Source organism: Rhagoletis zephyria, unplaced genomic scaffold (assembly GCF_001687245.7).
Source record: "Rhagoletis zephyria isolate East Lansing unplaced genomic scaffold, Rhagoletis_zephyria_1.1 Rzeph_scaffold_04069, whole genome shotgun sequence".
NCBI lineage: Eukaryota > Metazoa > Arthropoda > Insecta > Diptera > Tephritidae > Rhagoletis > Rhagoletis zephyria.
This window is the reverse complement of record NW_016161152.1, coordinates 15,818-26,927: the sequence shown is the minus strand read 5'-3', so window position 1 is coordinate 26,927 and position 11,110 is coordinate 15,818.

Below are 11,110 nucleotides of genomic sequence, written 5' to 3'. Positions count from 1 at the left end.
TTATGCGCGCCCTGTTGATTGGCTTGGTTTATTTGGAGATTTTGAAACGATGCACGCAAAACCAGACCATACAGACCAGATTTATTTGTATGCGCTCCGGATAATTTTCAATATGTGTCGTCTGAGAGGGGCGGTCACAATTTATTTATTTTTGTAAAAATTGTTCGAATTGACACCAAATTACCAGGAGAACATAAGGCAAGTACTTTATACCGCACTGTATAAGACACGACCGATCATTTTTTCCGCCCCTTCGTTTTTCCTGATCGCAGGATCAAAAACAAATACTTGTTTCGTTTTCTTACTCGTTCCAGCATAGTGTTTCACGTTCATGATGTTCCCTATGCATTAATATATACCACATATGCGCATAAATGCATCCGTACATACGTACATATGTGTACATACATACATACTTATATATTTAGTTAGTGTGGTAAATTAGTTTCTGGTGTGGTGAGCTGAACGAAAGAAAAGTCGATCGATGGCGATCTACATATGCTCGCTTTTTGCGCGCCTGGTTGCAGGACTTGCTTTATATGTAGGCCTAACAAATTTGCCAGAGGAAGAGGGGCCCCTACTCTCGTTTTTCATTACATCGTACTTAAAAAAAGTTTATAAAGCCTATTTTTATAAAGCCTATTTTTCTAGTTTGATATTTAATGCAAATTTTTTTCGCGCTTTAATTTTACGGAATCGCCGCTCCAATGCTGAATTCAGAAAGTCAACACTTAGCTTTATTATAAAAAAATTCACTAATTTTTAAGAGAATATAATTGGCCAGTGGCTGTTCTTTGCAGTGCAGTTCTGTAAGAGCTGATATAATTAAGCATTCAATAATTTGTTTCAATAATTTTACACAACACTGGATACATACAAACTTACTCATACGTCCAAATTGTCAAATAACTTGTAAAGAAATACATACGTAATATAAGGTTTATATTTTAAGCTTTATTAAAATTTCTATTATAACTCACTACAAATATTTTAAAATATTCAAGAATTGTGTATTAATTTCTATTTTACACCCTAATGGCTTTTTTTTTAACTAGTAAAAATATTTAATTTTCCCACAGTCTATTTTTTTAAATCCAAGTTTATGAACTTATTGTTAAGTTTTAGTGTTTTTTACTGGCTCCAATTTCTGTTAAGCAGTTTTATTCGAATTGCGTGCATTAGGTCTGATATTCAATTAATTTTTTAAACTCGTACTCGATCACTCAAGTTTCATACATACATAAGTACTAATGTACATATAACACCCGCCCTAAATTGTAACTATGAAAAATCAAATTTCCTAAAGTGTCATCTTGCAAAGTACGCGTGAATAGCACAAATCACCGTCAGCAAAAACATGCGTTTCCNTTTTTAACTAGTAAAAATATTTAATTTTCCCACAGTCTATTTTTTTAAATCCAAGTTTATGAACTTATTGTTAAGTTTTAGTGTTTTTTACTGGCTCCAATTTCTGTTAAGCAGTTTTATTCGAATTGCGTGCATTAGGTCTGATATTCAATTAATTTTTTAAACTCGTACTCGATCACTCAAGTTTCATACATACATAAGTACTAATGTACATAACTATAACACCCGCCCTAAATTGTATGAAAAATCAAATTTCCTAAAGTGTCATCTTGCAAAGTACGCGTGAATAGCACAAATCACCGTCAGCAAAAACGTGCGTTTCCATTCCACAGGTACCTGTATATTCAGTGTTCATCCCGTTAATTTTCCGCGTGTTATGCGAGAGTGAGTTTATTTTTATTTTGTTGTAGCTGTAAGAGAAATTGAGAATATAATAATTAGCGTGCGCCTACACAGGTAACGGGTGATTTTTTAAGAGCTTGATAACTTTTTTTTTAAAAAAAAAGTTATCAAGCTCTTAAAAAATCACCCGTTAGTAGCATTTGCATACATATGTTCATAAATATCAATATATATGTATATGTGATTTTTCGTGTTGTGTGCAAGCTGGGACGCGACTAAAATATTAGAGAGAATTGAGATCGACCTATTGCATATCATGATCGCTTGATATTACTCATTTTATACCCGCAGTACAGGAAAAAACAGGTATGTCAAAAAATATGTAAATTATATTAGGGTGCACCGTAAATGTATGTAGTAAGTATTTTAAATAAACTTTTGGTTATAAATACAAACTCATGTAAGTAATTTCAAACGAAGGTAAATATGCAGTACGATTTCCCGACCAGTTATTAGAAATGTTTTGAACTACATAATAATGGGCCCATAGTCTGACTGACATTAGTATTTATGAAAGTTTATTTTATGACCATTTAAAATTCCTATTTAAATCTTTTTAAACTAAATTCCATTTTAAAAATTTGGGAATTTAAAATCGAATACAACCTTTCTTCAAGAAAATATGAATGTAGTCCTCTTAATCTAGGAACGAAAATCTTATCGAAAAATTCAATAGAGAATTATTTTATACTTTCTCAGGAGAAACCAGAAACCGTAAATAAAATTAAAAAATTAACATAAGTATATTAAAATTTTGAAATCAAAAATCAAGGTAAAAAAATGGTTCTAATGCCCTTAAAGCTCAATTTTTAGCAAAAGTAATAAACCAAGTTTGCCAGCTGTCGACAAAAATCATAGTCACATTTCTACTGTTTCCATTTCTGCGAAATAAAATGCTTAAGCTTGTTTTAAGTCAATATATTTACTAATTTTCACAGTGTTTAATATGTACTGAGTATAAAAGTATTTAGTTACTTTTAAATAGCTCCAAAAATCCTGAAGTAGTCCGGAAAATCCCAAAATAGTTACCAAATTCCGAAAATATTCGGAAAAAAACGGAAAAATATAATAAGAAAAAAGTCCTGAAAAATAAGAATCTCGAAAAATCCCCTTACTCCCAAGCAGTTATGAAAATCACCAGATAGTCATACTAATCACGAAAAATCCCGAAAACGTTCAGATAAGTAATTTATGAGGAGTCACGAAGAAAGACCTGGGAGCGTATTTCATTTATGCACATCATTCTGCACACAAAAATCACGCTTGTTTAAAAATCCCGCTTATAAGCATTGACGACTGTGCTTTTATTGAAATCTTTGGTTGTATGCAGCACCGGTGTTAGTATTATTTAAAATTAAAAATCAAAAGGCCAGATGGATCATATTTTCTTTTCTGTAATAAATATTCTTACAATGAGAGTTTAGGTATTCAGATGTTTTACCATTTAAATACCAAAATATTTCAAAAAACTATAGATAACTAGGCTTTGGAAATTCTGCCCCCGGCAAATCTATGAGTTTGTTATGCGATGATTTATATACTTTTGCTTTCGGCATTTAATTGTTTGATTATGAACGTTGTAAGGAGCCATACTCGTATTTAGTATTGAATTCAGTACTTAAATACAAGCTATTTGATAGTTACAAATTTGTACGCTCAAATACGCTGTTGCACATGAAATCTACGTACATGCTTGCCAGCATACATATATTTAGTAGATGTACATATGTATATACATTTGTAAGTATAAATATATTTACATGTACATATTTCCATACAGATATGAACGAACACAACAGGGAAAAGTCAGTCACGTGTGCAGATACCTATTCGTTAGCTTGTCTCCCTCCTGTCTGTTGCCTGTTTCCGTATCCGCTTGAGTGACTCCTTGTCACAATCTGTTTAAGCAGTTGGTTATTCAACTGTACATTAGCTAGGCGAAANGCCTGTTTCCGTATCCGCTTGAGTGACTCCTTGTCACAATCTGTTTAAGCCGTTGTTTATTCAACTGTACATACATTAGCTAGGCGAACATCTATGGTTGCAAGTGCGCAGTAAATTGTATATACTTTGGGAAGATAAAGCAAATTATCAGGTAGCCTCTTAGATTCTTGGTATACTGCTGGTACATGTCATGTACTCGAAAAAGTGGAAAAACACCATATGCACCTACAAGAAAATAAATAAATAAAAGACAACTAAGGCGAATTTTTCTAAGTTAGGTGTTTGAAAATATGTTTAGTTCTCTATGCACTTATGCAGGTATATATCGATGGCTGAGTGGAAGATCGACCTATCTCGGCAACCAGTTCGAAAACGCTCTATCTCAAAAAACTTTTCAAGAACGCCCTATTTCAGAATTCGTTTCAAAAACGCCCTATCTCAGCTGCCGATTCAAAAACGCCCTATATCAGCATATTTTCAATATATTTTGAAGTGAGATAGGGCGTTTTTGAACCGAATTTTGAGATAGGGTGTTTTTCAATTAAATTCTGAAATAGGGCGTTCTTGAAAAGTTTTTTGAGATAGAGCGTTTTCGAACTGGCTGCCGAGATAGGTCGTTCTTCCACTCAGCCATCGATATGTACATACATATGTGTATAAGACGACTGCTTTCACTGATTTTCCACTGTTCATTGAATATCAGTTTATCTCTCGATTTTTCCATTGCCGTGTAATTCTTTCTACAATGTTTATGCCCATCTAAAAGCCCTTTCATACAAATACCTATCGATCGTCTACGTTGAACTTCCAGGCTATATTCCTTTATTTTAAACCTTCATGCTCACTCTTAATTACTTACATACATATGTGTGTATGTACCCTTGTGGCCAGCTGATTAAATCAGGTGAAAGTTTGATTTTTTTCTTTTGTTTATTTAATGTTTATATTGTTTTTTAAAAGTCTAGCACTTTACCTAACCAACGCCACATAAATGCACATTTCAAATTTCGTAAAAAAATATAAAAATTCAAACTTTAACATTTGCACCGAAAAATTTTAAACTTTTTATGCTTGGGTATTGAGTTTTGTAAGTCATTTAGTTTTAGCAGGTCAAAGTTCAAATTTCGGGAAGCTAGAAAATCGCGTTGATTTTTAATACATTTTTTGGCTGATGGTGTTGTGCATTTTCTTCCATATAAAAAAATATGCTCGACAATATCGTTTGTATGGGAGAAAATGCCTAGCACCATCAGCAAAAAAAAAATTTAAAAAATCAACGCAATTTTCTAGCGTCTTGAATTTGGCACTATAACCTATTAAAATTTAGTCATCTACAAAACTACATACCTACGGTTTTTCTAAAAACTGTATATAAAAAGTTTAAAATTTTTGGGTGCAAATGTTAAAGTTTGTTGAAATTTCATAATTTTTGTGCGAAGTTCGAAATGTGGCTTTATGTGTAGCTGGTTAGGTAACGGGCTAAACTTTTATAAAAAAGATAAACATTAAATAAAAAACGGAAAAATAGCCAAAACTAGTCAAAATGTCACTTGACTTATTCAGCTGACCACAAGTGTATGTGTACCTACATTTTTATTTGCTAGCACCCAAACAACAACACTCTTTAAAGCCAGTGAATTCTGCGCTAATACGTTTTGGGTCAATAACTTTGTTATGCCTGGCAATGTTCAATGCTTGCGTACAACAAAAAGTATAAGTAATTCTATTTGTAAGCCCATGTAAGCTCCATTTGATATTGACTGTCAATGTGCAATGAAGTGTGTGACAGTATTTTTTTCTTGCTTTCAATCATTCATTCACTCACACCCCCTTATAAGCGATAATGGCTGAAGAGCATTGCAGAAAAACTCACTGCCGTACTGCCTAACAACTTTGACGCATTCGCAGCTTAAGTATAAAACTTTTGATTTCAACATATTTTTAGGCGCTTCACTTGCAAACTTTTCAATGAAGTCTATCTAAGCTTGCAGCTTATTTATTACAAGGTTTAGTTACTCAAATGGTGTTTTGCGTTCAACAGACATTTGCTAGATTAACTGGTATTGATGTTAAGGTCAATGTAACGCTTAAGCAGTGGGCTCCAGTTGCGATGGGAAGTTGTGCACGGTGATTTAGTAAGACCGCAGATTTTATTTTATAAATAAAATATTATAAAATTTGTCGAAATGATTTTCTTTTATTTTTTTATGTTTCTGAGTCCTTTGCATAGTTCGCTTATGATTTCGCTCTACAGCTGTGGAATCTTCTCGGCTTTGTTAGCATATACCATATTCACGAGCCACCGAGCAAAGGAGCCGTTCGCAATAGTGCCGTTGTTTCCTGCGCCGTATGGCAAGTGGCAATGTTCTGCTGAAACCACATATTACCCAAATCCATGTAACCTAATTCAAGCCACAAAAACTGTGCNTGCGCCGTATGGCAAGTGGCAATGTTCTGCTGAAACCACATATTACCCAAGTCCATGTAACCAAATTTAAGCCACAAAAACTGTGATATCATGTCACGATAGCGTTCGCCGTAACAGTGTTATCGACATCATTTGCGAAGATGACTCGGCCAGCCCAAACTCCAAATAATTGCAGTCAAAGTTCGGCATGACCACTGTGTCACTCTATATTACTTGAATGCTAAGGAAGTGAAAAGAAAATTTTGAATTGAGCATTGGGCCATTCCATTCTATTGTGACTGGTGGGACATTTTACTCTAGAATTATACCTAAATATGTCGTCGGAATTTATACAACAGTGAACGATATTTTTTAACAGAGATACATAGATAACAAATGTATGAAATTCAAAAAAAACCCACAGGATTTCAAAGTTCTTTGTAGCTATCATTTGAATGAGTGCGACTGAAAGAAGGAAAATTAGAGCATTTTAATATGCATGCCGTTTTCCTCTTTTACATGGAATAAACCTCTTATTAAATGTCGAAGTATTTTTATTCCTTCGTATATTCAGAAATGCCTCTGGAATTTATAACACTAGTCCTCAGTTTCACCAATCAATTTTCAATTATATCAATCTGTAAAAATTTAAAATGACACACTTTTGTTCGGAAAATTTGTCATTTTAAATTTTAACAGCCTGATAAATTTTAAAATTGATTGGTGCAACCGGGCATAGATCTTTTAATCAAAGATATTTAAATATCAACAAATCGACAGTGGCCCCGCCCCATAAAACGATAACAATATCTGTAGTTTCACTGAATATATTTACATTTCAAACTAATATTTACTTTACAAAGCAAAAACATAAAAAAATAATATGAATAATTTGAGCGGAAATAGTAATCAGCAATTTAGCTAAACTATAAAAAGCTTTAGACCTCACAAAGTTTTCAATTTAAAATTTAACTTGATCTTTGTTTGCCAATTTCCTTTTCTGTTCTTCAAAAATTGCCACCCATGTTCTTACATATTCATTACTAACTTTTCCACAATTAATTTTAGTCCTGACAAACTCTGACCGAAATCCAGCGCAAACATTTTTAATTCGACATACAAAGGTATATACAGTGCCGGAAAAAAGTATTGGCACAGAGAACATTTTTCGCACTATATGCAAAGTTTTTTATTCATATTTATTTTCAATATTTTTTAATAAAAATATATGTAGTTCGTACTTCACCAAAACACATAAAAACATAATCTCTAAACTATGTGCAAAACTCAGGAAAATTCAATAAATTTGCATACTAATTTGCAACACTCTATTGAGTTTTTTTTTTTTTTTTAATTTCTTAGTTTGCCGTTTTATAGCGCATTCAATTTTAGTATAACAAAGTGCAAGTTCGAAGTATCTAGAAAATCGCGTTAATTTTTGGAAATTTTTTTTAGTGGAAGGTGTTGCTCATTTTCTCCATAGAGTAAATAATTGTCGAACATACTTTGTATGGAAGAATCTGAGTGAAAAAAATTCCATAAATCAAAAACCTGAATAGAAAGTTGCAAACTAGTATGCAAATTTATTGAATTTTCCTGAGTATTACACAATGTTTAGAGACTTAGTTTTTATGTTTTTTGGTGTAGGACGAACTATATTTTTATAAAAAAAATATCAAAAATAAATTAGAATAAAAAGCCTTGCAGGTATTGCGAAAAATTCTCTTTGCCAATACTTTTGTTCGACACTGTACATACACACATATACCAAATTCAGATGCCAACATAGCATTCATTGCTCTAATCATTAATCATAGCATTTGAAATGAACTTTGCCGACATTGCTAACTCGACAAAGATTTTATTACCATCAACGCCGAACATCAAGGTCACTTTTCTCCTGCTCAGTTCTGTATGTAGTCAGAGAAAACTTTTCTTTTGTTCCCTCAGCTGCCGATTGTCTGCCATTGCTTGTGCGTATGAATTTGTGTGCAAAATACTTCACCGACCGACGCACACTATGCTGACGAGAAGTCGGAGCAAGTTAAGTGAAGTTCCCGTACATCCGTTGCTAATACGCTTTGCGCTCTTCACCTGGCTTCACTTTCAGTGATAACTACTGCTGTTGGTTGAATTTTTTCTCCTTTCAAATTTATTTTGCCAGAGGCTTCTTAGTTGTCCTGTCGTCTATCGTCTCTTCTTCCTCTTCTTCTTCTTCTTATTCCTCTTCTTCTTCTTCTTTACTTTACAATGACTGATATTCCAACTCGCTGACACAATTTTATTTTTATTTAACTTTTATTTATTACCACAGTTGCCGCCTTAGACGTTGTCATTGTCGTCCAAATCGACTTGCTTGTGTTGGTTACTTGTATTAACTATCTTTATCATCACAATTCGCGGTTAGCTGTTGGCCACATTGAGACTTCCAGACAGGAAATTGCAGTATTACGACAGCAGACGACATTGAGTGGCTTCTTCAAAGGGTGCGGGCAGGAAGAAAATGCATAAATTGAGAAATATAATTGAGCAGAGCAGAAGAAAGAAAATTCTTCAACACGAAAGGCAGTCATGCAATACAAAAAGTGGTTAATATAAGTGCGCCATAAGAAACACACAAAAAAAAGCAGAAAAATTGTGTCTCGATGGAGCCACACTACATTTAACTTTTGAACTACTGACACTGTGTGCGGTACATTGAAGAAAACTGGATTTTTCTTCTTCTTTTTCTTCACCTTTGGTGCTACGACCGTTTACCATTTTGTGCTGAACTTCATCTCTATCTCCTGTGAAGTTAAGCCAGTAGATGATCCAAAGTGTTATAACATTGTTCTGCACTTGGCATTTCAACTGTGTTTCTCACCGGTACCTTACCAATCATACGCATTACATACATGTCCAATCCAGCAGAATCGTTCGATTAAAAGTCCCCAAAACTTTTTCATCTTTGTACGGCATCTAAAATATCGCAGTTTTCGTATTTCTGAAAATTACCGTTATATGGGAGGGCGTGGTTATTGTCCGATTTTTCGCATTTTCAATACCATCCGTCCTACGCCCGAAAGAAGTACACGCACCAAGTTTCGTTAAGATATATTAATTTTGACTCGAGTTATCGTGTGCACAGACGGACGGACAGACGGACGGACGGACAGGACAGCAGTCACCGCTTAATCGATTTCTCTTTTCATCCTGATCATTTATGTATACATTTGTCTATATCTATCTCGATTCGTTTTGCCTGTTACAAACAACCGTTATGTGAACAAAGTTATAATACCCTTGTGCACAAGTGCGCTCGGGTATAAAAAGATGAACACAAAAATAGAGCGAAATAAAAAAGAGCTTGAGAAAACCACAGCACATTATTCCAATCTACTTGGGTGGTACACGTTGCATGCCTCTGCAGGGGTCGGTAATTTTTATTGGAACATCTGTTGCTTTAATTTAATTACCCTTCACTTTGTAGGCCAATAATTGTTTTTATGTTATTTTAACCAAACTCGCCTACCGGTTTGTTAAGTTTTACAGGCGGATATCTTATATACCAGAAGTCTAACTCTCAATTTCATTTTCATTAAAATGTGGCTTCTCTTTTATGTACAAGCTATTTTTGTTTCATACCATTTGCTTAAAGTGGGAGGGTCTGGTAAATAAGTTGAATCGGATTCCAACGCCTTTTTAATGATTTCTGATTGCTGCTCCCAAATGACTACTGAATAAAAATTCGAGAAAGGTGTTTATATTCAATTTTGTCGAAAAAGTAATAGTTTTCAGAGAAGTGAATAATGAATGGTGTCATGTCTATTATTTCTTTAATTTTCCGCGCTGAGCAAAGAGTGTAGCGCTAACCGAATTGAACTGCTAGGAATGTAGTAAATGCCACGATATTCTCGTAATTTTTGAGTAAAGCATAAGCTCCGGCTATGGTGTTAGCGCAATTGCGCCGCGCAGCGCAGTGTTACCCATGCCTAGAGAGCAGACCCGCAGCAGTGTCTTGCTGCTAGGCTCGTAGCTAAACGTGAAACAATGGTTAGATTGAAGAAGCCTGACAATTGCCCCCCTCGAATACGGAATAAAGGACTACGATTTACGGATATGCAACTGGAATGTCCGCTCTCTATGGAGAAAATGCCGCTATTTAACTGCTGGAAGTCATAAAACCACAGGCTGTCAACACACAGTTCAGGAACTACGATGGGCGGGACATATCGGTAAACTATTTGTAGCGTGCGAGAAGTTTGGCAATCGACACGCAATGCTGCATAATCAAGCAGAGGAAATACGTTTCCCAACCAATTCATGTGGTTGTTGTTATTACCAACCATGCAGAAACAAATGGGATGACACAGAGTGCCAGTAGGGGGTGCAGAGAAACACGCAGCATACCAAGCCACCCAGCAGCTTTGGTGACACGCGCGACAATTTAGCGGTACCGAAAAAAGCAAGGGAAAATAGACGCTTTTCAAGAAAGAAAAGTGAGGAAGAAAAACTTGGGTTGATGATTTGAGCTGCTGGCAGCCAAAAATGCGGCTAGAAAATTCTGTTAGGAAATAAGGCGCCAATCAAATGGTTTCAATACCGAACTTATTTCTGCAAAGAAAACAAGGAAATCTGGCAATAGACGCACAGAGACACTTGGGATATGAAGCGAACACTTCCCAACGCTTTTGAGTGGCGACACGCCTGGCCGGTTTGAATAAGAACCCCCCCCCAGATCATATTTGTATAAGGATGGGTAGATCAAAATGAATAAAGCCTCTGGCACGTTGGTGTATGGCTATTAAGCAGAATTTGGTCTATGAATACAATTCCAGTAGAATCTCAATGACTTTATCAAATCCGCAATAAGGGATGACCATTCCTAACATTTCGTATAAGGTTCTATGACGCTATTATGCGAAAGACTGATGGATTATAGGCCATATAAGTGTGGTTTGATTTCTGATGTCACTAAACAAATTTGTATGCGACGCAGAAAGCTGAACT